Source organism: Chrysochloris asiatica, unplaced genomic scaffold (genome assembly GCF_000296735.1).
Source record: "Chrysochloris asiatica unplaced genomic scaffold, ChrAsi1.0 scaffold00351, whole genome shotgun sequence".
In the NCBI taxonomy this organism is placed as follows: Eukaryota; Metazoa; Chordata; class Mammalia; order Afrosoricida; family Chrysochloridae; genus Chrysochloris; species Chrysochloris asiatica.
The window spans coordinates 7820-14548 of record NW_006408869.1 but is presented as its reverse complement, the minus strand read 5'-3'; the positions used below and the strand labels follow the sequence as shown (position 1 = coordinate 14548).

Here is a 6729-nt window from a genome sequence, read left to right as displayed (position 1 = left end):
ACCACAGGAGGTGATATTTTCCTATCATTATGCCACTGGCATTTTGAATGCAGCATTGCTAATTTGGGAACAGTTTTAGCTGAGTTATTAGACTAATATGCCTAGGAAGAAGGAAAGGCATACACCTTCCAAATATCTAGCCACCGAAATCCTATGAATATCAGTGGAACACTCTCAGCACCATAATTTGAATACTGAAACATTACAAGTTGTTCCAAAATGTTGTCAGATATAGTGCCTGAAGATGAGTCTTCAGATTGGAAGACACTCTAAATAATATTGAAGAAGAGCTGCCTCCTCAACGTAGTATTGACTATGATGACAAGAAAGAAGCAAAGTGTCCAAGACCTTCATTTTTAGATGGGTCACATCTTATAATCGCCAATCAACTGGCTGGTGCATTAGGACTGAAACTGATTCACTTATGATTCCCAATCCAGTGAATAGTTTTCCTTCAAAATCATCATGCTCCATATATAAACAAGGGTATGTCACAAAACATTGCTTCTAGAGTTCTGGTTCATACAGAGGTTTATTCCAAACAAAACATCTTCAAACATGTCTCTGTCATCATTGGATGGCTAAAGAAAAATACTTTCAGTAATTAACTTCTGTTAGTATTATTAGTGTGCCTTCCAAAAGTGGTTCATTTAAAACAGTGACGTCTGAACATGTTAATTGTATTTAAGATAGAGTGATCAACTCAGAAAGTCATGGTGACTGTTTCATGAGATTCCATGCTAGTAAATTTGTTAGAATTCCTCCAATGACACAGGAGTTTTAAGAAAATAAAAAACTGCTTTGAGGAGAAAAAGACCAGGGAAGTTACATGGAGTTTTTTTTTTTTTTTTTTTTTTTCTTCTTCATTCATCACAATGATGCTTCTGCTCCTACTCCTCCTGCCTCTGAAACTCTCAAGAATTTCTTTGGTAAACCTTTCACCATCCATCCCACTTCCCTAGTCTTGCATCTTTAGATTTCTTTTTGTTCGTCAAAGAGCATACAAAAGTAGCACAATTTGATTCTCTTGAGGATGCCAAATTGCCATTTTGACATGGTGTAAATTGAAGATTACTGAATTGTTTGGGGAAGGAGTAAGAGAAGAAAACGTGGCTTTCAGAACTGTATGAGGTAGTGTCAAAAACTTTGCTTGTCTTTCAGTTTCATTTATTCCACTCTAAAAATCTAGATGGAGATATGTCAAGAAGCATCTTCAAATTTTTGATATTTCTGTTTAATAAAGTTTTCTATGGTCTGTAGCAATACTTTTGGTCTTATCCTCCTGAGTATGTGTGTGTGTCTGAATGAGTGACAGAGAGAGAGGGAAAGAAAGAGAGATTTTTCTTTTGTGGACTTAACATAACCAAATAGTGCATGCTTGTAAAATAATTTCATCATTTATATATTTTTAGGGTGCATAGTTATCTTAAAATCTACTAAGACCTTTAGCTAGACAATATCTTCCTCTCAACAAAGAGAAAAGCATGATAAACAAGACTATAGATTATAAAGTAAAAAAGTAAAAATTATTTAATATATATTTTGTATTTGCATGAGAATCAAAGACTATAGCTTACAAAGTAAAAGAATAAAGATTTTTTAATAGATATTGGTGTTTTTTTTTTTAAAGGATTATAAGCAGAGTAAAAATTCCAAGGAAGAAAATAATTTTTCAAATTATGTTGTTTTTCATAAGTTGCAACCTCCTAAGAATAGATGGATATCTGTTAAGGTTCAACACTTTGTGCTAATACACCTTTTCATTCTTTATAAATTTCTGCTATTGTTTTCACCATTCATATTTTTTAAACTTTGATTTTTTAAAATAAGTTTTGTGTTTTTTTTGATATGCTGACATTTAAGATATCACATATTTTATTCAAATGACGGTCTCCTCTTGTCTATCTTTATTCTCCCAATGACCATTCCCTGAAAAGTAACACTTTACTTTATGCTTGCTCATATAATTATGAAACTTAAAAGCATTTATATCTGTGAACTCAATTCATTGGTTCTTCCCTACTTTCAATTAATTATTTCATGGTTGCTAAACATACATTTGAAATAATTTTTCCCTGTGGAATTATCATATTTAGACAATATAATAGACTTCTCTGCAACCAACAACAACTTTTTCATCTATTTTTAGTAATACATGCCATCTGTTTGCATCTGTTGTTTTTAAGTGCCATCAAGTCAATTCTGACTCATAGCGACTCTGCATAGGGTTTCAGAGGAGCCACTGATGAGTTTGAACCATTGACCTTGCAGTTTAAACAGACTTTTCAGTAAGGTGCTTATCCTGCAGTGTGATACTCCTGTAGATAAGACTGTTAAATAATGCTAGTAAGCATTACATATCAAGTGCAAAATATCACATTATTGTGATATGAGGTATGTACATAGTGACTTTAACCCCTGATAAAGATCAATTTTGCTCCTGTTTTGCCTACCAATATAGATAGAATTTCAGACCTTATCAAATTTATCTTATTTAATCAAACAAATATCTGAAAATATTGATGATGTTCCAAGATGCGCAACAAAGTGATTTTAAAGAAATAATATTTTTGCATAAATTTCAGTCTCTTAAATTTGGAAAATATATTTGGAAATGATTGAAAGAAGAGAAAAATAATGCCAGCACATAATACAGTCACTTTTATTTAAGATTCTATAACAACATTTTAAAAAATGAAGTGATTATTTTGAGTTTTGAAATTAGTAGGTTGCAAAGAAAAAAAAATGTTAAAAACAGTAAATATCTTTAATCGTATATAAAGCTAAGTATTTATATAAATAATTTTTTTTGATTTCCAGTTTTAAAAACATTATATTGTAATTGTTTATAGTTGCTAAATATGATATATAATTTGAATTACACAGTTGAAAACCGTGTAAACTTTTCCACTTTTCTTCACCCGCTAAACTTAATTGACCATAAATTTGTTAGCAGTTTGGCTTTGAAGTGGGTTGAAACTAAAGTACAAGTACATATTATTTTAATGAACTACGGTGTGTGAAACAAATCATAGCCTTGTCAACAAGATAATGGTGAATTATAGCCTACTCTTGGATGAAAGGCTGTGTGACAAGCACATAGAATCGTCTGTAAAAGATGCCAATTGAGGTTTTATATTTGAAAGGGAGAAAAAATAATTAGGGACACACATGCAATAACCATCTTAAATTCCTTTTTTGAATATTTTGGATAAAACTTTAAAATTTGGTTTTGCTACTGTATCTTTTTTTTTTTTTTTTTTTTTTAATTTTCACCGTGACCAAGTGGGTTTATTTATAAGAGTAGAAGGGTCTGATCCTGGGTATAGGGGGCAGGGGGAGGGGGCCTTAATGGGCAATATACAGTGCCCAATAGAGGGAGGTAAGGACACAGTCACTTAAATGCAAAGGAATGGGGGCTTCCTAGGTTCAGTAGGTCATCCACCCGAGCCTCTGTGAGGGGGTCATGGCTGAGGCATTGTCACCTTAGGAAGGTGTCCGCTCACTTCCTCTTGAGGGAATCCTTGCTCTTCTCCTTGTCTGCTACCCACTGTTTCTTCACCTTCTCCTCCTTTTTGTTCTTACTGTGCAGGTTCTCATAGACATCTTCCTTGTGCTTGGAGGAGGTACAGGAGGCTTTGGCATGAGCATTCTTCATGGCTGAGGGGTAGGTGAGGTTCCCTTACTCTGACTCCTGGCCCTTCTGGGACTGCATGATTTCCAGCTTCTTCTTGGTGGTTTCAATGAACTGGGCAATGGCCACATAGATGAACTTGCACTGTGCCTCAGTCTGCCCCATGCCCAAACACATGCACAATGCACAATGCACAATGATGGGCCCTGAGTGAGGCAGGCTTTCCTGCTGCTGTTTGATCTGGTTCAGAAAGCTCAGAATATCCTCAGACTCACTAGGGACCCCATGGTCAGCCCAACTCAGGAACTAGTAATGCCAGATCTCTTGAACCAGGTCCCTATTGTCTATCGGGGAAATCTGCAAGGTGCGGCATTTGTATTCAGGTGTGTCATGCTTCCTACAGTTGGTCACAGAGTAGAGCCCATAAGCACAGCAGTGCGCCCACCTCTGGACAGTATGGAGAACATTTGTTCAGCCTTTTCCACCTCTATGATTGTCATAACGATGACACGTGTGTGTTCCTGCCATGTCATCTGCCAGAAGACATTGACTGTAGCCATCAGGAAGCCCTGGTTGGTGATGAAAGTCTTAGCAGTTTCATCAGGGCCTAGCATCTGGTTCTGGATATAGTTAGCATTGATGTAGTCAAGTCAGATCCATGGATGTTACTGTCTCGTCACTGCAGGATCACTTGGCTGTGGTCAAAAGGAAAGATGTTCTTGTATCGATTCTTTCTCTTGTTCTCTGGTCTCTGCCCTTTCAGCTGCTGGGGGAAGTTCTTCACCTCTGCTTCTGCAGACTCTCATATTCCTCCCAGAAGCTGGACTTGGCTGTGTCTTCTGACTTTTGTTGAGTTGGAAGACCCGGTTCTCAATGTTAGTTGCATTCACCTGAATGATGTAGTACGGCTGCCACAGGTAGACAAAAGCACCTGAGGCATCATCAATGCCAGTCTTCTTGTAATATTCACCAGGTCGGTGAGGCTATCAAAGGTCTCAGAACTGCCCACTGTGTATTGTCCACCCTCACACATGACTTTGATGTGAGTGACCCTGAGTGGGGAGTCTCAGCCAGCTTTGGGCTGGCAGCTGAGCACAGACAGCACAAAGTCTCCAGGCTGATTAAGGCTCTCAGTATGAGAAATATCTGGGTTTCACTCTAGGCCTGTAGCAGTGTCTCTGCCTGCCCCACAGATATGTGGTCATGGTACCACCTAGAAAGGGCGGCATTGTGGAAATTGAGCTTTAGACTTCAGGGTCAGGGCACTGAGATGAAGAAACGGTGACTTTCACAGAGAAGCAAAGGAATTACATGCTTTGTGCTCCATGCTTTCAAATCCATTACTTTTGACTTGTTTTTACGTTCATTACTCTAAATGGACATTTAAAAAAAGTAGTATCCCTGTATTTCAGATGTGGAAAGTGAGGCTAAGCAATTGCAAAATGACCCAACAAGGTTGCTGGCTGATGAAAGGCCAGCAGTGAGAAATACAATAAGGTTTTGTTTACATGCAGAGCCCACCTCATCAGACAGCTTTTTTTCTGATAGTTTAAGATAAGGACAGAAAGGCAGGTAAGATGCTGAATATTTGCAGAGAAGACACTGAGGAAGGGTTTCCAAGAAAGACAGAACTGGACTGAAGAAAGAGACTGGAGACAAAGAGAAAAGCCTGCAGAGGCCAAACCACAGAGCAGGATCAGAGATGGAGATAAATGGAAGTCACCAGGGATCATAGTGGGGAGAACGTCCCCTGGGAGTCAGGAGAGACAAACAGCTTAGCTAGAGGAGAGGGGCTTGAGAATCTCTGGTGGGCTCAGGATGATGTCACCCAAGGGGAGACCTGAGATAAAAGGGGCTAAAGGAGGAGGGCAGAAAGCAGAATTAAGAATTTTCCCCAAAGCACACCCTCTACCCCTGTTGTATCAAGTTTAGCAAGAAGTCAGTGGTTTAAAATTATGCAAATCTATTAAGCTTATATTTCTATAATCCAGAATTTTAACACAGATCTTGTTTGGTAGGTTCTAAGGAGTCCATTCAGACTCAGTGGTTTAAAAACCACGCAAGTTTATTAAGATTACATTTTTGTAGTTCAGAATTTTAAGATCAATCTTGTTGTTGTTAGGTGCCATGGAGTCCATTCCAACTCCTAGTGACCCTTATAGGGTTTCCCAGGCTGTACACTTTTATAGAAATAGAAAACCTCATTTACATAAACAGAAAGCAGGTTTTCACAGGCCAAAAAGCATAACAAAGAAATGACTTTGGCCCTGAATTTAGGTATTGTTGGTCTTAAATGAGTTGACCCCAACTGATGTCTACTTTATATAGTGTTTCCAAGGAAACAGAAATCCTCATCTTTCTCCTGGTGGGATCGAACTGCAGATCTTGTGTTTCATTGTCCAGTGCTTATCAATTCACCATGGCACACATGGACACTGCACACATGCTAAACTAAGGCACAAGACAAGGAACTAAGAAATCCCAACAATGTGGATATATGCTACGTTTTCAGATTTTCAAGGAAACAAATGGAAGAGCACACATGCACATAATGTACACAGAGCTAAACATTTCATTTGAATGTTAAAATTGGAACAGTTTTCTGAGGAAATTAGCAGTAAGTTTGCCAGCTAAGCAGAGGGAGGTGAGAAGAAAAAAGGTTAAGAGTCATGTTAATTCAGCAAGTGCTAAGGTTCACAAGAGAGAATGACATAGAGTTGGTATTTAAAATACCCATGGCATAGCTTCCAGAATCACACCACTATACAAGCCACAATGGTATGATAGACTGACAGATGAGTGGTGTCTTCTAGGCTTCAAGGTTTCTAAACATATTTATTTATAATTCCCATTTTAGGCTGGGTTGCCTGGAAAGGCAAAACCTTTGATATGTACATATATATAGATTCCTATTGTGGTGCTATATGATCAGCATTGGACTGTGAATCAGAAGCTTGGCAGGTCAGACCCACCAGATGCTCCTTGGAAACCCTATACAGGGTCACTATGAGTAGGAACCAACTCAACGGCACTTAACAACAACAGCAACTATACATGTATATATGGTGGTGGTGGAAATGTGCTGTGGAGTCGAT

At 38.1% G+C, this 6729-nt stretch overlaps 1 pseudogene; it reads right to left on the bottom strand.

Moving 5' to 3' along the window:
- Positions 1-3682: 3682 nt before the first annotated feature.
- The window catches only part of LOC102827994, a 7929-nt pseudogene continuing 4882 nt past the window's right edge, over positions 3683-6729 (bottom strand).